Genomic DNA, 23040 nt, shown 5'->3' with positions numbered 1-23040 from the left:
AACCACAGAACAGAAACCCCGCTGTGGCAGGAGTTGGAAGCAAAAAGCTTTTTTGTGTGGGTTCACTTAGTATTTTAATTCCATTGTATTATTAGTGGGCTTCCAAGGTGTGGCGGTTATATCTCCTATTTACTGCTCCTTCCCTCCTTCCTGTATCCTTCAGTCCCCCCAACCCCACCCCACTACCTTCCCTGTCTAAGGCAGGGGAAGCAGCCTGCGAGAAGGCCACCTGTGGGAAAACCCAGATGTGCCATAGGCTCTGGGGACACTCCTCTGACTCCGCTAACTTGTTTCATACCTTCAGGCCAATGGTTTCGTGGTTCTGAGGCTCATTTTCCTCATCTTAAGCCAGGAATATTATGAATTGTTTCACAAGTTTGTGAAAATTAAACGTGATCCCGTGTTGCAGGCCAAGCCCAGAAATCAGTGAACAGTGAGCTGTTCTGTTCATTCACTGGGAGCTGCTACTTTAAGTATTCTTTGCATGAAGAGGGCAGCTCCCTTCGCCCAAGTTCTCATGTGTTCTAAATGCTTTTTCTCCTGGCCCCCAACATTTCTTATCGTACTATTATTCTCATTAGACAACGTTTCATAAGTGCGGTTCATGGGCCAGGACACTGTGGTTAAGTCCTTTATGAAAAGCACTTAATTATTTCTCAGAATCCATATAGTAGCTATTATTTGAATCCCAATTTATTAAAGACAAAATGGAAATTCAGAGGCATGAAGTGAACTCTCGGGTTTATACCACCAGTTGCCAAGGCAGGACTTGATGAAGTCTCTCTGACTCCAGAGCCTAGGCTCTTAACCACCAATTACACCAATTAAACTCTCCAGCTCACAGGCCACCCACTCCCACAACCTATAGAACGCCAGGTCTGTCCCACACCCAGTTTGGCTCCTGTAACTCTCTTGCATCTAATTTCTGCTGTTCCGTGGGGGTGGCGGGGTGTGTAGTTCTGACCTTCCGGGAGGCAGGGATCATTTCCCGCGTATCGCGTATCGTACCTCCTCCTGAACCACCCAGCGCCTTGCAGGGCAGACTCGGTCGGTACACAGGAGACAAGGGCTCCTCAATGGAAGGGAAAAGAAACTGACCAGGCAGAGATCAAGAGCAAATAAAGTGCAAGAAGAGTACAGCAGGAAAAGGAGAGGAAGGAGGAAGAAAAAGAATTCAAGGGAAAGGAACCAAGGGCAAATATTTGCTGAACGCCTTAGTGCCAGTCATTGGACCTAAGGATCTCTAAGGGTCTCTGAGTAGAAGTATTCAGCGCGCTGGGTACGGAAATCAGCCTAATGTTTCCAGACCAGGAACCAAGGCTCAGCAAACAGAGCTCAGCGCATCTGGGTGGCACACAGGGCAGGGGTTTAATGGGGTGCCTGGTTCTGGTACCTCCTGCCAGGGTCAGAGCGGTAAAAACGCAGGTTGCGCTCTCCCCACTGATCCCTTAGGGAGTGATGGCACAAAGGGGGCACTCCTCTGAGTATCCGCGAAGACACGTTACTCAGCAATTGTAAGTTTGCAAGTCACACTTGTCCTCTTCCCTCACTTTGAACTCAGCTCCCCTAGTCACTGCCAGACTGCTGGGGCACATCTCCCTCCTCTTTCGAGCCAAGCCAGAAGAGTGAGTTACGAGCGATCTCTTCGTCTTCGCCCCGCCCGGGCCCAGGGGCTGCAGCCGGCGGAGCCAACGGCAGCCGCGGCCGCGCTTAGGTGGGAGGTGGCTCCAAGGTGACGCGCGGCCGCCTCCGCCCCCTGGAGGCGGGGCTAGCGAGCGGGGGCCGAGGAAGTCGGACCGCCCGGGAGGTGCCCCCGCCCTCGCCGCGTCCCAGCTGCTCCTGCGCGTGCGAGCTGCGGCCACGGCGGGTCCCGGCAGGTGAGGGGCGCGCGCCGGCTCCTCGGCGGCCCCGGGGACGTGGCCTCGGACAGGTGAGGGCGGCGCGGGGCTCACCTGGCAGCGCGCGCGGGAGGGGCGCTGGGGTAGCCGCCGGCTCTCTTCCGGGGCGGGCGTCTGCTTGCCACCGAGGTGAGGCGCTGGGGTCCCTGAGGGTCGGGATGGGAATTCAGTGGAGCTCCTTCCCGGGAGCTGCGGGTTCTGGAATCCAAAAGGTGTGCCCAGGACGGGAGGCAGAAAGCCGAGGCGGGTAGTCCTGGAGAGCGCACGAAGGGCGGGCAGCTTGCTCCAGGAATTCTTGGCTTTTTAAAGGACACATCTTTGGTCCCCTTGGGGCGCAGTGGAGTTAGTCACTGCCACCGCCCGGACTCTTTCTGCAGAGGTTAGCCCCTCATTTCTGTGGGATTTGATGCGCTCCCTTCGTGGAGACCTGAAGGTTCCACTTTGGTTCCTAGCGCAGGCGTTTGCGCAGCTGCACAAGAGCGGAGAGCCTTAGGAGACTCGTGTAGGTTACAGAGTGTCTTCAACATTAAAAAGAAACCCCAGAAAACCAAAAAACCCCAATACGGTGATAGTGGTGGTGAACTTGAGAGGCGATTGCTTCCGCAGTTAGTTCCTCAGCGCCCGGTCCGTTTATCAAGCAAATGGGGACGCCGATGGCTTTTAGAGATGGTTGAGTTTCCATAAACGGGTTAGAACATCTGCAGGAACTTCTGTGCGATGGCTGAGGGTTTCAGCGGCGTGTAGGTACTTACGTAAGTGTGGACTGGAAGTTACATTGCCAGGGGCCACTTCGAGTTTCCAAACAGCTTTCAGGTGAACCCTGGCACTTTACAAAAACCTGCTTCCCAGCACACTGGCAGACAGGTTTGTCGATTATGATTTCCATTGCATTCATTTTTCGCTTGGGTCAGCAGCATTTCAATTCAAAAAATATTTGTTGTATGCCTTTTAAGGAGGAACCCCTGTGAGAATCAGGTTGGTGTGCTGTTCCGTAGCACAGGTGTTGATACAAAGGGGCGCTTAGGGCACTCACTCCGCACAGGTGGGTATTCAGAAAGAGCAGTGGCAGGGGGGCACCTCTTTAATCTCTGGTAATAAGCCTTTAAATGCAGGGAGAATGTAAATCTTTGAAGAATATCCGTCATTAGCCTAGTCTGACATCCAAACGGACAAGGACAATCAAAAAACCATCCTCAAGATAAGGTTATTAAGAATCCATTCTATGCCACCCACCATGCTGGGCACTTTATCTTGTTGGTATTATACCAACACCATGTAGGTATTATACCCCCCTGCACAGGTGAGAAACTCAGGCAGAGAGGAATCCAGCAGTTTGTTGAAAGTAATTAGCGGGCTGAGAGCTGAATGTGGGTACTTCTGAGCACAAAATACATGCTTTTTCACTATTCCATGGTGCTGTGAGACGTATAGTGTAAATCTGGCAGATTTAATGGAAAATAATTCAAATGTATTTTCCTAAAACAATCCATGTCAGCTAAAGTGACCATGATGAATAAATTGAGTATTGCTTTCATTCTCTTTGTGTGGTTAAACTATGACCAGTCTGGGGCAAGAGGATGAACAGCCATTTTTTTTTTAATATAAAGTTTATTATGTGTCTTCCTTAACATATTTTTAAGGACCCAAGATATCAAGAGGCACAAATCAGTAAAACTTTGTAGGTATTCCTTGCGTACTACACATTGAAGTAACAGTTATTTTTCATATTATTCATATCCTTTAACATATTTCAGCTTGATTCCATATCTTCCAGATGAATAGAAAACACCGTTGTCACCTAGAAAGGACTTTGTGTGTGTGTAGAAATCTATAATCATGTATGAATATACATAACATTTGTTTTAAAAGATATATCTATTTTTCCTTAAATCTGTCTCTAGAAGTGTAGAGAGTACTGCAGTGCACTTATCTGGGAAGGAATCCTAATATTCCTAATTTAGCCTTTGAGCGAATGATCCATGACAACTCGTAATTTCTTTAAATTCCTGTAAACCACAAAAGTGATTTTCAAACTACAATTATACTGTACAGGATGAGAATGAAAATAGTCTTTAGAATTTTAAATATTTCCTGACATGGGGAGCACTTGCTTTCTTAAGCCCTCGCCATAATTACTAATAATTGTTAGTGATTACACACAGAAATTGAGGGGGTTTCATAATTAAATTATCTTACGGTGTTGGGAAAAAAGTCTCTTTTTGGGTGGGGGAGAGGCTTTTTGCCTGTGTTGGGAGGCTCAGGTAGGATATATTCTGCCTGGGCTGTGCCTGGCACAATTTTTATTTTCTCTGTCTTCATTTGAGAGTGAAACCGACAACACACCTTGAACTCCTCTTTAGGAGTATTTGAAATCCTGCCTAGAATGTGTTTGTAGAAGTGTGATTGGCTTGGTTAAGATGCTCTAATCGAGGGGCTGAGAGTGATGAATGAGAGAAATTTCCAGAAAAGCTAAAGGGCCAGGGAGCGGAGTATGCATGAGATGTGAAATGGGCAGATCTAGATTTTGTGACACCCGAAAGGCAAATGATTCAGGGATCCTCTTTAAGAAAAATCATGCAAAATTAGTTACGAAAGTGAACGCTTCAATAGAATGGAAAAAGAAATGATAACCGTTTGCTGGAGGTTTCTTTCTCTTTCTGCTGAGATCTTTTTGGGCAGTTTACCAGAAATGCTTACATAAAAATGCTTCCTGATTGCAACCCTCTCTGCCTGAGAACACTGAGCATCTCCTAGCAGCTTGTAGCACTCATAGAGGCCTCTGCCAGTGAGAGGCCAGACGCGAACTCTCCATTATCGTCAAAAAGTAAGAGGCCAGTTGTGGCTGGAGGCAAAGGACTCATGGCTCGTTGAGCAGAGTAGAGGTTGGTGGCTGGGGTGGGAGGGATATTCGGCTTATCGGGGACTCGGGGCATTTCATATCTAGTGAAGAGTCTGGAGGGGAAGGCCCAGCGCTGACTTCTAGGACCTTCTACTTTGCTTGGCTCTCCAGGGATGCCTTTGGCTGTTGGCTCTCCCAGCTCTCATGCTACCAGTCATCATTTAGTGAGGGTTTTCTATGTCCCAGGCACTGACTATGGTGAGGTCCTTTTTGCCCGGGAGCTCCTCGCCTCATGGAGCTGATTTCAGTATGACAGCACAGTGTCATAGGTGCTGGCCTGGAGCGTGGAGGGCTGCTGATGGGCTGAGTGGAGTTTGGAATTGTTGGTGGAGTTACCAAGATGAAAGAGTCCAGGGAGGGCATTCTAGGTGCATGAAGGGCTGTAGAAAGCCAGAGATTGGACCCACACACTCTCCTCCATGGATGCAGTGAGGCCCCTTAGTGCTTCTCAACATGTCCTTCCAGACCAGCTGAACCCGCGTGACTGGTTTTAAGGTATTAGAAATGGATATTCTCAGCCCCCATCCCAGACACTCTGAGTTGGAAGTCCTGTGTCTGGGGCACAGTGATCTGCATTTTGAGAAGCCTTTCCGATTGTTCCAGTGTATGCTAAAGTGTGAGACCCACAGCTGTTGGTGTTTCAGAGAGCTGGTAGGGCGTAGACTCCCCTCCCTGGGGAGATGGTAAGAGGGGAACGGGATTCATACTAATGCTAACATATTATGATTGTAATATGAGTATCATCTATACCATGATCTCTGACGTGTATTGAGCACTCAGATTGTACTCAGGTGTTGTGCTAAGAAATAGGAACTCTTTTGGGGCACCTGGGTGGCACAGCGGTTAAGTGTCTGCCTTCGGCTCAGGGCGTGATCCCGGCGTTGTGGGATCGAGCCCCACATCAGGCTCTTCCGCTATGAGCCTGCTTCTTCCTCTCCCGCTCCCCCTGCTTGTGTTCCCTCTCTCGCTGGCTGTCTCTCTCTGTCAAATAAATAAATAAAATCTTTTAAAAAAAAAAAAAAAAAGAATGTTGTCATTCCTCCTAGTGGGAATTTCTAAAGTTTCAGAAGCAAATGGACACAATTGCATATATGTGATTGAATAACATGGAAGTCGCCCTCTTCCCCGTCATGATTATGGGCTCATATGGATTCCCCCCGTGGGTGGAAGGTGGCCTTGTTTTGTAATGTGGGTTTCATCTGGGTATTAGCATGGGGCCTTTCTTCTAAAGCCCACCTCCCTGTCCCGGACACAGAGGGCTTGAAGGTGATGGTGTGTTTGTCCACGATGTCCTGGAAGGTATCTAGAAGAGCTGTGCTTTGCATTTTCACAGGTTTCTTTTTTTTTTTTTCTCTCTGAAAACGATTTTTCTCCACACTTCTATGTATTTTATCACGAAATACCGCCATCATTTCAGGAAGCATGAAAAAAATACAGCTATAGATGTGAGGACATGTGTGAGTGTGTCTAATGGTGGTTTGCTTTTGGGTGTGGACCTCAGGTTACTGAGTCTTTGCTTCTCCTTCAGAGACATATGCTTAGACAAACATTAATTTGAGCGTAGGGCAGGCAGCAGAATTTAATTCTGGGAGTGCTGGCGGTCTCAGCCATGCATTCATGCATCCGCATGGTCATTTGTCGCCTGCCTAGTTGTGCTGAGTGTGAATGTCAGGCACCGGAAGGAGATACAGAGGTGGCTGGACAGATGTGATCCCTGAAGACCAGTAGGACAAACTTGCTCTGCAGTGCTGTGGCTGAATGGAGTCAGATGCCCTAATTCCTGCAGTGAGTCAGCCGGAAAGGAGTTTAAGAAGTTATCTTAGTTCAGGAGAGAGGTTGTAGGGCTTGGCTTAAGGCAATAGAGAAGCAGAGGTGTGTGAGGGTTTGAGAGATTATCTGGGAGATTGCGTAAGTGACCAGGTAGATGTGGGTGATAGGAGAGAGGGAGGACTGGGGCTGAGGTTTGTGCCTTGGGCCCCTGGGTTGGTGTTAGCACCACAAGTCAGGACTAGATGGTTTTCAAAGAGTAAAAATGAGTTTCATGGACATAGTGAGTTTGAAATGTCTGGGTGACTCCAAGACAGAGGTTTGGGTGCATTGAATAATGCAGCAGATAGCACAACTGAATAATTCAGCGGACTGAGTAATATCAACAAATGAATAATGCTGTCTCCCAAGGAGAGGGTGGAAGGGAGAAGCAGGAAATGTGGGCATTTCTCCCGGCGTCAGCAGGGTAGGCACAAGTTCCAATTCCGTTGATGTGAAAGGTGAAAAAAGTTTACTTCTGCTCATTCTTGAGAGGGTGGAGATAAATTTTCTGCTCACTTTGGCCTGTCACATGGTTGGTAGCCTGAGATCTGGCCCGTGGGGGGAGGGTGGCAATATGGAACAGCAAACAAGGGCTGGGCGGAGCAGGGGTGACAAGGGGCTTGTTGAAAGTTTGTTTGCAGAATTGGAGCCCATATAATTGTCATAAGGTAAAATGCTTGCCATCTTTCCCCTTAATCAGTTATTTTCACTTGTTAAAAGTACTCACTATACCTATCATAAATATTAATATCATATTTATTATATATTTATATATCATATATATCCTATTTATTATAAATTAATATGTATCATATTATAGCTATCACATGTATTATAAATTAACTAACTGGATCATCTTGTAGATCATACAGATTGGCCAGTGCTGCTTTGTAGATGCTGCTGATACCAATATTACAAGATTAATTTTTGTACAGAATATTAGGTTTCCTTAGGTGCTCAGGGTTGAGCCGAAGTCTTGTTTAAAACCTGTGTTACAAAGTGGTTGAAATAAATAAATATGTGTTCTTTTATCCAAAAGCTATTAACTGAGCATGTGTTATGCAGAGTATGTGCTAGAGTTTTCATTGTGAATCAGACCGATAGCTTCCTGTCCCCTGAGAGCTTACAGCTAAGATGGGAGGTCGGACAGCTTAACAGGTGCCTACAAGAAAGTGTGCTGTTTGCTAAGGATAAGGCACAAGGTTCTGTGGGAGCCAGGCGGGAAGGGGCAGCCTCCAGAGGCCGGGCTGCCTACACTTAGCAGGACTGGTTGGCTGGAGTCAGCCAGCGGTGGGCAGAGATCCCCCTGCGCAGGGGGCCCAGCACCGAGCAACGTTTGGAAAGAACAGACAGGTTTTCAGAAGTTGATGGATGGATGCTTTTGAGGAGCTAAAAGTTTATGATCAACCTTGTCCATTAAAAGTCAGAAATACGAGAGGTTGTGATCTGGTCAGGAAAAACTAGAAAAGAAAGTATTACACTTATCTGTGTGACTGTTACCACGTTCAGAGCCAAGAAGCAACTGAGGTGACAATATAAAAATAAAACGAAACCCCAATCAGACCGGAAACAAAAATAAGGATTGTGAGGATTATGTGATGATTTGTGTTTTGAGTGGTGATTGGGAGGGGACTATTTTTCGCATCCTGAAAGATGTTGGTGTTTAGTTTGAGAACTTCATTTATCGGAAAAGGACACTGTATTACCTGGGCTGCAGTAACCAACATCATTACTGTAACAGTCTTGCCTAGTGCACAACGTTACGTAATTATTACATATATACGTTTCTAGTCTGAAAATGGCCTTCGGGATCGGTTCTTCCAGATCCTGTTGCTACTTCATGAATGAGCTGGGCCCCGAGGTGCCCCAGGCTTGCTTACCTTCACCTGATCAGTCTGTCAGGTGAACGTGTCTGTCTCTGTCCTACAAGGACGCACTTCACTTGAGCAAGAATCCTTGCCTGTTGCTGGAACAGGCCCTATAATGAACTGTCTCCGTCTTCTCTAAGTCTATGTGTCACTCATTTTGAAGATTTTATTTATTTGAGAGAGAGAGAGAGAGAGCACGAGTGGTGGGGAGGGGGAGAGGGAGAGGGAGAAGCAGACTCCCCACTGAGCAGGGAGCCTGACTCAGGGCTCGATCCCAGGACCCCGGGATCATGACCTGAGCCGAAGGCAGACGCTTCACGGACTGAGCCACCCAGGCTCCCCTTGCGTCACCCTTCTTATTTCCTCTCTGGTGTGGTTGTCATACACTTTGTTCCTACAGAGTTGAGTGTTTTGGATATTGTAGGAATCTTTGGCAGAAGTTGCTTACAGCATTTTAGGCCTGTCCAAACAGGCAGAATTTCTCTGACATTTCTTTCTTTCTCTTAAATCTATTTGGGCTGGCACAGAAATGTTTTAGCTTTAGCAAGGAATGAGAAAGAAAGGAAACCCAGGAACTTTCCTCTGTTAATATTTGAACCAGAAGACATGGCAGAACTGAGAAGGCCCATGATAAATTGTTTCTAAACATCATGAACTATTTATGTGATTAAAAATAAAAAGTTTGAACAGGTCGGTGCAGCCCTGGTCATTAAGAACAGATTGGTATTTCGTTGCTTTGTTAACTGCTTCCTTTCCAACTTCCGGCTTTGGGTCAATTTCTGCCTTTATCGCTGTGAGCTCAAGATCGTAATGTGTAATTGAGCGCTTAGTTTTTGTGTTCATTGCCAGTATGTGCCTTTTCATTGACAATGTTTTTTCTTTTGGTGGAAGAAGTTCTTTTGTTTTCCCTGGTTTATAGGACATATGGACTCAGTATATGTCAGGATATATTTCATTTCATGTGCCAGCTCCCTGGCACTGCTGAGCTTCTCCTAGGAACCTTATTCTCAGGAACAGTGCTGGGTAGGAGTCATCCCCATTTTAGAGATGAGGACACTGAGACCCAGAAAAGCCATGTAAGTTGTACCGGGTCACCCAGTTGGTTGGAATTTTACTTTTTTCCCCCCTACTGTTCCATCCCCAGCCAGGGCTACTGTAACCATTCCGTTCTGACTTATTTTGGGGGGAAGTTGTTTAGCCCCAAAACCAGGGAGTCTCCAAGACCCATGACAACTAAGACACTAGGTGTTTCTTGGTATCGTGGGTTTGGAAGCAGCTGCTCAGTGTATTCCCAGGCTGAATGCAGAGTTGAAACCCTTCACCGCAGATTCTGCTTTAAAAGCCACATCGATAAAGCTTTGGAATCCTGCTAAACCCTGTTCTGGAGATGGATTTGGCAGGATCTTGATAAATATACCACGTTAGAGCAATTTCCTGCCAGAAGATTGTGAGTACATGAAGCTAGATGCTCTGAAAAGGTCTCTGTCTTTCATCTGACCCAACTGATGCCTTAAACACGTAATTGTTATCATACATTCGTGTAGCAAAGCAAGCAGTCACGTAAGTGTAAACGCCATGGTGAATTCCATGTGAGAACAACCCCGTGAGAACAACTTCACTGTGTTTTTATGCTTTTTAAACTGATGTCAGCTTTTAAGTATATACAGATGTTGACATTTTAAAACCCAGATAAAATTCTCGTGGTGCTGTTGATTGGATCTGGGTGCTTTTTTTTTTTTTTGCTATTTATTCATTTATAAGTATTAAGCCCAAATGAGATCTTTTAAGGGTCTGCAGTGTACAGATAGGGTTGGGATATTCTGGTTGATGTGGTCTTGGAGAAGCTAGAGTTACTTCTGCTGAATGTTCTGCTTATCCCCATGGGGACTTCTGAGATACCTCTTGGGAACCTTCCTTTTATCTAGATAGAGAGTCTGCGTTCTCTTAGAACACGGAAGCAAATTCAGAATACATATTTCGAGCTCTATTCATTACACTTCCTCTCGGACTGTATTTTACCTTTCTGCTGAAGCTGATTTGGTGGCCGTGGGAAGCAGCAGGATATGACCAAAGTTGCCCAGCACCTGTCCTCATGTTCACCCATCACAGCTTCATGTGCCTTTGAGTAGAGCACTCATCAATGTTGTCTGTATTCAATCCAATTTGAAGTCAGTCTCTTACAGGGGCGCCTGGGTGGCTCAGTCAGTTAAGCATCTGACTCGTGGTTTCAGCTCAGGTCATGATCTCAGGGTCATGAGATCGAGCCCCATGTTGGGGCTCCCTGCTCAGCAGGAAGTCAGCTTGAGATTCTGTCCTTCTGCCCCACACCCCATTCACACCCCCCCCCCCAGATAAATACATCTTTAAAGAAAAAAAAAGGAAGTCAGTCTATTTCATGATATGCAATGAATGATGAGTTTGTTGTTGTTGTTAAACTATTTTTTTAATGTAAATTTTGCTGAGCAATTCTGGATGTCTTGTTGGTATAATTTTGGTAGTGTCTCTGGTTTGTAGTAACATCCTGAATCTAGCCAGATGGAAAGCCTGCCCTGGCTATGAGATTTTTTTGTTGTTTTATTGTTGTTGTTTTTTGCTAGTGGCTGTGGGTTAGAGCTAATTGTCTTAGTGCTTATAAATCTTTGGTTTTATGGCTGCTTTTAAGATTACATGAGAAAGCATGTATGGAATAGTGTAGAGCAAAACTGCTTTTACATACACACATATATTCGCACTGTATGCTGCTATAGGAATATATTTGTTTTCTGTTAATAAGCACCAAATACATACTAGGGTTTCCGCTACAGAGATGTCTAGTCTGGGCTGAGTAACTTTTCATTGCATCCCTTTCTGCACAATTACAATTTCCTAAAGGCATACCTTGAAAAAATATTGCCAGGGTTAATTGGAGGCTGGGATAAGAGGGCTTTTTCTGTAGTCTTTAAAATGTCACTTAAACAAACTCATCCTCGGACGTGAGAATATTAATACTTTGCATTTGTTCAACTTGGTAAAGCTTTTAAAAAGTCTTGGTATTTATTTCCAGATTTTATCAGCCAAACATCTTCTCCATTTGCGATCAGGAGAACTAGTTCTTCAGCACATGCTACCTGAAACAATGGCAGAGAGGAAAGTGTCCCGAGTGTTTCTGTCCACTCAGTAAACCTTCCTGGAAGTCACTGCAGATGGGGTGGGCATGGAGTGGGACCGCTTAAGACATCCTCCAATAAGACAACGAAGGAGGCTCACACTGTAGCTCCCTTGACTCACCATGACTCAGTTACTGGGAAGAGCCCCAAGTCTGGACAAACCCTGGACTCAAATATCAGTTCTGCCATTTGTAGGACTTCAGTGTCTCCAGAGCTCTGGTTTCTCATTTGTAAAGTGGAGTTTGCAAATACTTACCTGGGGGTGCTGTGAATATTAGTCATGATCCCTGCAGAGTCCCTTGTGTATAACAGGTACTTTATAAATTCCTGTTATTCCAGGAAAAGAGGGAGTCTGGGTGCTTGGCCGTAAGCAAACCTGCAGACTTTGGAGAAGCGAGTGTCTACAGTGTTACTGTAGCTTTTCCCCAGGAATCAGACACCTCTGCACTGTTGGTGTTTGGCTCTATGTTGCCTTCTAACCAGAAGAATGAGAAAGGAGAGGGTAGAAAACATGAATGGGAGCTGGTACTAAATTGCAGAATTTCAGTTCAAAAATTAGCTTGAGACAGATTATTTTATTTTATTTTTTTTGGAGACACATTTTAGGGAGCGATAAAAATTGCCTAACACCAGTCCATTTTACCCAACGGGAGGCTCTTATTTGTAGAGTTGAGACACTACCTCCGTCTTTTTTTCTTTAGATTTTTACTTTCACTTTTAAGGTGTTTTTCCTTTTGCATTTTTAAGTAAGTCTTGACGTTAGAAAGCTGATATTGGACATGCATGCATTGATTGTGTGCTGGATTTAGCATTTTCTTGGTGATTATAGTATAATTTGATGAAAGCCCAGCCATTCCTTGGGGAAACCAGACAATGTTTCCTAAATATCTATGGACGAATTAATACCTTGGAAGGTTGACTTTGGAAGGTGACACCTAATGGCTTCATTGGGTTCACAGCCTGCATTTCTGATTGCTAAAAAAGAGAAGAAAAAAAAAAAAGTATTGATTCGCTAAGGATTTCGTGTTTAAATGGAACAAGGGGGAAAACAAAAGTAGTGTCTGCTTTCCAAAAGCACATCTCCGTGGAGAGTCAAGATAGATCTTCCTGAAAAGATGATTAGTGGCACCGTCTTGGGAGCAGAGAGGCGGGCGAGTTCTGTTTGGACTGAGAAGTGGAGGGAAAATGGGACTTGAATCTGGAAGGATGGGGAGTAAGTGACCCTCAAAGTCTTGTAGAGGTCGCTGGGGAAAGATCAGATTGTTTTCTTTTCTTTTTTTTTTTTTTTTAAGATTTTATTTATATTTAGAGAGAGCGTGCAAGCGAGAGTAGGGAGAGGATCTCAAGCCGACTTCAAGCTCAACTTGGAGCCCCACTCGGAGCTCAGTCCCACCACGGGAGACCATGACCTGAGCTGAAACCAAGAATCGGAAGCTTAACCGGCTGAGCCACCTAGGCGCCCTGAGATCAGCACGGTTTATATCTGTTCCTCTGACACTGCATGGCCTCCTGCAGTTTTGCTGATAGGCTCTTTACAGTGCTGCCCCTTTTAGGAACGGAGACTGTGCACAGGAAGTTAGGGGACAGAGATAGAGGGACAAGGTGGCACAGAGAACAAGAACATGCATCTGGGCTGCTAGGCTTGCGTGTGGCCCTGCGACATATTCACTGTGTCACATCGGACAAGGAGCTTTCTGTGCCTCAGTTTGCCCATCAGTGAAATGAGGCTTCTGCTGGGATCTGCATTATCAGGTTATACGAATTAAAGGACAACATACCTAACATTTCATACGTGACGCGCCATGGTGAGGAGTAGCTGCTGCTGCTGTTCTGGTAAACATTGTCGGTGGGAGGCTCATTTTAGCTTTAAAGAACTACAGTATGTCCTGTTTGCTGGTCCTAATAGAGCCTAGTGATGCATCATATTTAAAAACTCATTCTCAGCACTTCAAGCTCAGTGGGGAGATTTGTTTTGGGTGTTTCAGGGTTGCTCCACACCTTTTTCTAACGGGTAGTCTATGAAATGAGTTGCAGAGCACATGCCATGAGAAACTATAGAACATTGGGAAAGTTCATTTGGGAATTATCAATTGAAGCTGTCATAGGATTGTGTCCACTTCATCGAGCTAGCCCTGGCATTGATGGAATCCGAGAAGCAGGGGGAAAAATCGATATAAGCTTTTTAAAAGATAGATGGTTTTAATATTGATAACAGTGTTCTTTACCTTTTCATTTGAGAGATGTGGCTGTAATGGAATGCCACATAAATACTGATGTGTACTGACTGCATCTGATATGAGTAACCCCTTGGGGTATTGAGACAAAAAGTTCAGTGATCTGGGCAAATGTCACTTTAATGCATCACTAACAGGTTGAGAAATACAGTCTTCAAATAAACCATACTTCATATGAGTGTAGGAAATACCCTTTAATCTGTATTCTAAAAATCTTTTAACCCACAGACGAGGAGAGACTTGGTCGTGTGTGTGTATGACTTGTTTTAATTCATCTGTGGCAGTTTTCTACATTTGCTTCAGATGTTTGGATCAGTTTGGAGGTGATTGAGGCATGTGTCTTGGAGATCTCACCTGTTGCCTTTTCTCCTGCTGGGGACACCAGCTGTCTCAAGACTGAAAAAGGATCTCAGCTTACCGAAATCCAAATGTTGATGGGAGGAGAGAACCGTGGCTGGCCGTGTAGCTTTGCAGTCATGCCCCGTTCAAGGGCCCATCAGCCCTTGGTGGAGAGTTTCAGAGATCCCCAGTTCTGTGGGCTTCTTTCTTTGCTGGAGTTCAAGGGCTTCGCTGGCAACCTCTTGACTGTGACTTTGTAAAGGTGATAAGATAAGTAGATCATTCCATTGATGAAATGATTGGGGAAATCCAGAGGGGAGGCTCGGGCAGATAAAATGAGCTCCATCCTCAGAAGGCTACACCTAGGCTTCAAATGAGGCTGTGTTGTCATTACCGATTGAATCTGCACCCAGCACATGAACCCCTCCCACACCTTATCACAGAGCAATCAGTATATTACCCAACAATAGTTATTTAATAATGAAACATTTATTGAAAAGCTTAACAGTTGTGAAACTTTTTTGTGTTGATGGAATATACTGGTCTCTCTGCTGGCTTGGAGTTCTGATAAATTTTCAGTCCTGATAGTAGAAGGAATTGCCCTCTGAATGAGTTCATTCATTCATTCTGTTCAAACTAAACTACTGTGTACCAGGTACTGTTCTAGGTGCTGAAGATGCAGGGATGAGTTAGTCACACACATCTCCTCAGAAGACTTAGTTATTGGGGGTGGGAGTGGATAGGAGAGACCAAATAAACCAACTAATGAAACAGTTTTGATTGTGAAGGCCATGATGAATGTCAGGTGTGACAGGAGATTATGGTGCAGAAGTGCAGTTTCATACTAGAGGGTCAAGGTCAGGGTGAGGGTGAAGGTTAAGGTTAAGGTAAGGCTCCTGGGGCTCCTGGGTGGCTCAGTCGGTTAAGCATTCGACTCTTGCTTTTGGCTCAGGTCATGATCTCAGTGTCGTGAGATCAAGCCCCATATTCATCTCCGTGCTGGGCATGTAGCCTGCTTAAGATTCTCTCTCCCCCTCTCCTTCTACTCCTCCCCAGCCCCACACTCATGTGCACGCTCTCGCTCTCAATCTCAAAAAAAAAAAAAAAAAAAAAAAAAGGTAAGCCTCCCTAAGGAGGTGATGCTTGATCTAGACCTGAAAGAGGTAGGTGTTTGATCTATAGGGAGAACAGATTATATCACTAACAGGTTTGAACCAACAAAACAAAATCCCTAGACCTTCACTCCAAATGTTTGCCGTACCCATTTTTTCCCTTGTTGAGGGTTGCCACTTTCTCCTTCACGCAGGTGTTACTGTCAGACCTGGTAGGACTGAACATCATGGAAAGGATGGCCTCTCCAGGGCGAGGTCTTCACTGTGGGTTCAGTGAGCCTTCCCCCTTGCACACAACCCAGGTCGACAAAACTTTGCATCCGGCAATAGCTTCTGTTTTTACTTGCTGCTTACACTGGCTGGTCAGGTGAGCCCAGAGCTGTGGCTAGGCTTCCTTTAACTTTCCTTTCATGGCTAAAGCGTATGTAATTTCATGTGACACTTTTAGCTTTCTGCAAATGACACACTGTTCTATTCTCACTTGGTCAAGATTCTACCCACTTGTGTCAAGACACCTGCTGGTAATAAGAGCTTCCTCTTCTTTCATTCTGACTCTTTTCAACTATGGATTATTTTTAGCCTTTTCCTGTCAATTACGAAGCTTGAACTGTATTGAGTATTTATAGAAAATGAATTAAAGCAGCCAGTGAGGCTTTGCAAAGGTGCAAGTGTCTGACTCAAAAATCCTTTATGCTCTGTCACTGGAAACTCTTTCAGCAGTGTAGACCCTGCCATAGTGGCTTGAGAGTACACAACAGTATAATTTGGCCCTTAGAATAGAAAATAATTATAAACCAGCATTACTACTTTATAGGAAAGCAGAAATTTACTAAATAACATATTAAACCCAAACCTAGATGCTCTTCAAACACTTATGTAGATAGATTATTATACAGGTTGTTTTCCCTCTGGAAGTTTCTGTCCTGTATGGAGACAGTAAAATGTGAAAACTTTTAACTGGAAATAAATAAGAATTCTAACAACCAAATAACAGATCAGATTAAATAAATGTCTGTCATAATTCTCTGACACATTTGCACCAGGTGAATGAAGTGACTGCATTCAGTTTTAAGAATTTATTTCCAGGGGTGCCTGGGTAGTGCAGTCGTTGGGCGTCTGCCTTCGGCTCAGGGCGTGATCCCGGAGTTCCGGGATCGAGTCCCGCATCGGGCTCCTCCGCTGGGAGCCTGCTTCTTCCTCTCCTACTCCCCTGCTGTGTTCCCTCTCTCGCTGGCTGTCTCTCTGTCACATAAATAAATAAAAATCTTTTAAAAAAAAAAGAATTTATTTCTAGAGTATTAATTCTAAAACTCTCTACCTGGACTTTTCTATTGTGGCTGTGGGACCAGAACTAATTACCTATGTCATGTTTTGAGTTGCCAAGGCCTCTTGAGTTGATTGTTCTAAGGAAAATCATAGAATACTCTTGATCCTTGGACAGGATCTATGTTTCTGATATTAGTGGCTAGACAGAGATAGCAATTCATTGGTCTGGAGCCACTGTTCCCTTTTCTGAAGCCTAGGGCAGATTTTCATGCTGATAACATCACGTTTCCCACTGAGCCTCAGAATCATTTGCAATAATTGCTCTACAGGCAGCTGCCATCCTTTGATCCGAGCTGGCCATCAGAAATCCAGTTGTCAGCCAAGGTGATTTTGGATTGAACTTTTCCTTTCTGTTGGAGGAAAGCAGACACACACACACACATATGCAAAATACCAGTGCACACATCACTTTTATTTTCATATGCATTCATTGGACAAAATGACATGTCAATACTAAAGGGAATACAATTTTTAAAATTAAGAAAAAAGCAAATATTCTCTGCTTTGAAAAAACTGGCCATTAAAAGTTTTTCCATGTTTCCATCTGCCTAGTTCATACTTACACATCATTATACAGTGCTATAAGCAGAGTTTAGGTACAATTTTGTAGTTTGTCTTCCATTTAAAATTATAAATCATTTTCCGGGTGGCTACATAGCATCAGAGAAATACATTTTAATGGCTGCCGTAAGATTAGTGGTTCATTCTGTCCACAATGCGTGTAAATCTGTACATCTCTGGAATAGTATTCATTCTGCGCTAAATTTTCTAGGCTTGTAGTATGTTTACATTTTACATTAACCCAATTGTCATCTTGTACAACCGTGCAAAAACTGTCTATTCTTCACCTGCGATCACGGACTAATTTAACATTTCACATCGTGAGCGTGTATTGGGAGTTAGTATGAAGCCTGTGAACCATTATTATGGTATGGATTTTCTTTAATATACTCAGAATCTAAAAACACATTAAGGTAAATCACTGGGCTCTCCAAGGAACTAACACCGTGGAATAACCTTGAAAACAACTTTATCTAAGTGAATTTATACCTTACAGTGGGGGACTGAGAGTTGTTTATTTTTCCTTTTATTAGCTCAGTGAGGGTCTTTGTATCTCAGTTGTTTAATTGACATGAACTCCACAAGGTGAAATCATTCAGAGAACAGTCCTAAAGTTAAGGGAAAAGTGGCTCAAAAGAATACATTTTGATTTTTATGTTTATTTATAGAATTCAGTGTGAAGGGACCAAGATAGCACAATCGACAACACAGCCCAACAACTCCGGGGCAAAAACGATCCATTCTAGGAAAAAAGCTGTCTCCGTTGTGTTATTAAAAGTGAATTGGTGTCGAATATTTATAGAGTGAAAGGCAGTAGAAAATGTCCTCATAGTCAAGTTTTAGCAAATATTTTATCCAAATGAGAAGCCGTATATTGATATTTATATAATGACATAGAAGGATGGCTATGAAAAATGATTTGAGAGTAGTGGCTCTTTGACTGCCGGTGTATAAATCTGTGGAAAGTTCACATATGTGTTTAGGCTGGAAACATCTCTTAAAAAATCAGGACAGCTCCAGCCCTGTGCTTTCTCTGTCATGCCTCAGCCCCCACCTCAGCTCAGCCTGCGTAGGTCTTGTTCCTTTTTTGACACCTGTGGCCACCTGGGTGTTTTGACCCTGTTATAGTAACATATATATCTTATTATTTTACCTAATGCAACCTCTTTTTTTTTTTTTTAAAGATTTATTTATTTATTTTAGGGGGGTATTTGGGCAGAGGGAGAGAGAATCTTAAGCAGACTCCACATTGAGCACGGAGCCTGATGCGGTGCTTGATCGCATGACCCTGAGATCGTGACCCATGAGATCATGACCCGAGCCAAAACCAAGAGTCAGACTCTTAACCGCCTGAGTCACCCGGGTGCCCCTACTGAATACAACCTCTTCAAGGTACCACTTTATAAATCCATATGGTTACTCCACCGTGGCTTAAAAATCAGTTTTCTAACTTATGTAAATTTTGTTTTAAACATTGGTAAAATAAACATAAAATTTATCATCTTCACCATTTTCTGAGGGCATAGTTCAGTGGTATTGAAGTCCATTCACATTGTTGTGTAAGCATCACCACCACCCATCTCCAGACCTGTTTTCATGTTGCAGAACTGAAACTCCGTACCCAAAACAGCCATTTCTCAACTTTCCCTACCCCCAGCCCGTGGCAACCACCATTCTATTCTCTGTCCCCATGAATTTGACTACTCTCAGTTAGTAGAGTCATATAGTATTTGTCTTTTTGTGACAGCCTTATTTCATTTAGCATAATGTTATCAAGGTCCATCCATGTTGTAGCATGAGTCAGAGTTTCCTTCCTTATAAGGCAGAGTGATATTCTTTTATATGCATATACCGCATTTTGCTTATCCATTCATCCAGTGATGGACACCTGGGATGCGTTCATCTTTGGCTATTGTGAATAATGCTGCTATCAATAGGGGTGTACAAATAGCTCTTCAAGTGCCTGATTTCACTTCTTTTGGGTATATATCCAGAAGTAGAATTGCTGGAACATATGGTGATCTAATGTTTAATTTTTTGAGGAGCCATTACCCTAGAGCCTGTACCATTTTACTTTCCCGCTAACAGGGCATAAGAATTCCAGTTTCCCTCAATCCTCACCAACACTTACTATTTTCTGATTTTCTTAAGATTTTACTTATTTACTTATTTGAGAAAGAGAGCGAGTCCGGGGAGGGGCAGAGGGAGAGAGAGAATCTCAAGCAGACTCCTCGCTGAGTGTGGGGCCCGACTTGGGGCTGGATCTCACGACCCTGAGATCATGACCTGAGTCGAAATCAAGAGTTGGATGATTAACCAACTGAGCCACCCAGGCGCCCCTGTTTTTCTTAATAGTAGCCACCCCCATGGGTATGAGGTGGTTATTTTATTGAGGTTTTGATTTGCATTTCCCTAATGATTAATGATATTGCATGCAACTTCTTTTTAAAAAGTTTACTGCAGGTGCAAGACACAACCTTTTTCCTTGTCATTGAAAGACAATTACCTGGAGAATCAAAAGCTCTGGGCTTTAACCATATCTCTATCCTAATTAGCCATTTGACCTTCAGTTCTATTTAACAAATTTTAATTAGACCTCTGCCATCCAAATAAGACATGAAAACGGTAACTTAGAGGGAAACATCAATTGTAAGATTTTTGAGGGGGGTGTGTCTATGATTAAAATCTGAATTTTGCATATTTACAATGTCCACTTATTTGCTTTTACATGTCTTCATTTATGACTTTAATTTTTAAAATTTAGCCTATCTTAATGAAATGATACTGTTCATTCACAGCATCTTCACTGGCATATTCTTACGGAGTATCTCTTTCCTCCTCACAGCAGAGCATCCTGAAAGGGTGTCTCTTGTCATATCTTTGCTTCCTGCCTTCCCAGCTTGCTGCCTTCTAGTTCCTGTGTCGCCAAGGTCTGTGCAGCCCTCCCAGTAGCCAAAAACCATGGATGCTCTTCTGCCTTCCTCAGTCTACTTCTGTCAAGTATTGAGATGGTTGCTCACTCCCTCATTGAAACTTCTTCTGCTTTCAGCTTCCTTGATCCTGGTTCCTTTTCCTCCCTGACTCTCTTGTGTCCGCCTGGCCAGTCCTTAGTGTTCATGAAGAGTTGCCTTTTCTCTGTGCTTCCACTAAAAGTCTGTGATACCTGTAATTCTGTCCTTAATCCTGTTTTCTTTTCACTTTACACACTCTTGGGAAGGGGAGGGATGGTCCTATCTTCCTCATTTCTATCCCAGACCTTGTTCCTAAACTCTAAACCTGAATATCCAGTTGGTCTATAGTCTGTCTCAACTTTGGTATTTTATCAGTCTTTGAGCTGAACACATTCAACATGGAAATCATCTTGCCTTCTGTAAATAACTCTTGTTCTTATTTCCCTGTGTTAAATGGAGTTCCATTAGATTCCTTGCTGCCCAAGAAACCTTAGACATTTGCCTTTGCCTCAGCCCTACCCTCCCAACACATACAATAGTAGATGACATATTTCAGCTTCTCCATCAATCCCCTAATCTTCATCCTAATTACTATTCCCTTGGTCCAAGTTCTTACTGTGATAGGTTGATACATCTCTTGTGTGTTCCATTAGCATCTCATTCTTAACACCTCGTAGGTCATACCACCTTGTATTGGAGTTGCTTTATCTGCCTCTCCTACTGAATTCTGAATGCCTTGGGAGAGTAAGTAGTGTGTATTTTGTTCCTTGAGCCTAGGGGGAGAAAACACATACCTTCGTTCCCATTGCACTCTATTTTTTTTAACTCATAAAAAATATGAGCAGTATGATAGTCCCTTGTCTTTTCAGGTTATAGATCTAATTCTATTGTAATATTCATGCAATTAGAACCATTGAAGTCCAAAGATGGAAAAAAGGTTTCTCACCAGCTTAAAAAAATCTGGTGTTGTTCTAATTCAGTGGTGGGGCTGAAACCAACATCTGCTTTTAACGTGCCTCTATATGCTCTGCAGCACACCGTTTACTTTCACCTTCAATGACTCAGATTTTAAACTGTATAGATCAAGTTTGCACGTGTGTGGACAAGGAGGTTGGAGCCACGGTGGGTGACATGATAGAAAATTTTGAATACCTCGATGATGGATTAGTGTTTTCTTCATAGGGTTTGGATCTTCTTGTAATTCTTTTCTAAATTGCTTCTGTTTATTATTGCTACTTATTTCACAGGATAGTTAAATCCCATCCCTTTTTAATTAGCCTTTGTAATTTTCTGTACTGTTTCCCACTGTAATGCACCAATAATTATCATGTCCAGGGTGTCTCTTTGGATTTTTTAATTCTTAATAGAATTATTACTGACTTACCCCGAAGAGAGATTTGATGATCCCCAGTTAGGGATGACAAGGTAGTCTGTAGGTATAAGCACAGATTTTGTGGTTATAGAGAAAGTGGTTCAAATCTTCACACTGCCACATATTAGCAGACAAGATGCTTAATATTTATAATCCTTGATTTCTTCTCGTGTTCATTTTATTTTATTTTTTTAGAGAGGGGGAGAGACCGTGGGGTGGGCGAAGGGAGAGAGGAAGAGAGAATCTTAAGCAGGCTCAAAGCCCAGCAGGGAGCCTAGATGCAGGGCTGGATCTCACAGCCCTGAGATCATGACCTGACTCGAAATCAAGAGTCCGAAGGTTAACCAGCTGAGCCACCCAGGTGTCCCTCCTCTCATATTTAATAGAGTAATTTTACTCACCTCTGTTGTGGTTTGAGAATTCGAAAAATTCATAGACAAAGAGTTCAGTGCAGTGCTTACCCATAGTTACTACACAACAAAGGGTCACAAGTTATCACCCATAAACAAATTACCCACTTGAATTGGAAATTTAACAAATGTGTCCAGTATGTGATTTCTTGAAACAATGATTTCATATGTGGGTGAAATTGACGTCAACACAACTCAACTATACAAATGTTAAGAAAACACAGATTTTATATTCTGATAAATACTAAGTTACAGACATATTTGTTGGATGAATGAATGAATTTAAACTGTCATGCTTGCCCTTATGAAAGTAAGGCTTTAGTTTGCCATTGATCACAGCCTTAAATGATTGATGATTCTTTATTTAGAAATGAATGACTTTGCCAGAGAGAATTTCCAACTCTGTTGCATTGCTTGTAACTTCAATAATGCCACTGTATTATTTCTCTAAAGCTTGCAGTTTTCAGATGGGTTTAATCTGAAAGTTAAAAAAAAAAAAAAGGTGTTATGCTTGGGAATGGTAAATGAATGTGGTGCCAGGCTTGGCCAAACTGGAATTTATGGACATACAACTTTTTAGAAGTCTCCATTTGGGACATCAGACACATTGTTCCTTTTTCCCCTAACGACAACATTTGGTAGATTATTATTGATCAATACTTTTAAAACTAGTTCCTAACTTTTTGATCTTACCACTACACACTAATTTGCTTGGTGAGATGATCAGTTTAGTCAGGACTGTTGACAGAAATAAATCAAATATATCTTTAGGGACGATAGCTAAGTTTCAAGTTTTGTCAGGCAGGTACTTTGGAGACCTACCAGTAAAAAAGGAAGAGCTCTTTAGAATTGTTACTATTTTTAGTAGAGAGCTGGCTTTCATCTCTACAGCTAAGATCTTTGGTATTAGAATCCATTTAATATAGAGGGCTAGAAAGTTAACTTTTTTAGCATTTTTGTTTTTGCCAAGCTCTTCTCACCATCTGAGACAATAAATACTTTAATCATTATTTATTTTATTTGTACCTGTTTTTGCCAAATAGTGAGATAAAGACCCCCAAGAATGGAGACTGCTTGCCATTGGGAATCCTGGGGTGCTTTGGTAGGAAGGAGTG

General features: G+C 43.3%; 1 protein-coding gene across 3 annotated transcripts in view; it reads left to right on the top strand.

Annotated features, from left to right (window-relative positions):
- The first annotated feature begins 1825 nt into the window (after window positions 1-1825).
- The window catches only part of MCTP2 (multiple C2 and transmembrane domain containing 2), a 235533-nt gene continuing 214318 nt past the window's right edge, over window positions 1826-23040 (top strand). For 2 of the 3 annotated variants that reach the window (XM_057303625.1, XM_026510399.4), the window contains exon 1: window positions 1826-1930. The gene's annotated coding sequence lies outside the window, so the exon portion shown is untranslated. Of the gene's footprint in view, window positions 1931-1974; window positions 2028-23040 lie in introns of those variants that run through there. The other variant, XM_057303624.1, reaches the window with a different exon arrangement.

The sequence above is a fragment of the Ursus arctos genome, unplaced genomic scaffold, assembly GCF_023065955.2.
Source record: "Ursus arctos isolate Adak ecotype North America unplaced genomic scaffold, UrsArc2.0 scaffold_28, whole genome shotgun sequence".
Classification (NCBI taxonomy): Eukaryota; Metazoa; Chordata; class Mammalia; order Carnivora; family Ursidae; genus Ursus; species Ursus arctos.
Note: the sequence above shows the minus strand (reverse complement) of the source record. Positions and strands in the feature narration are given on the sequence as shown.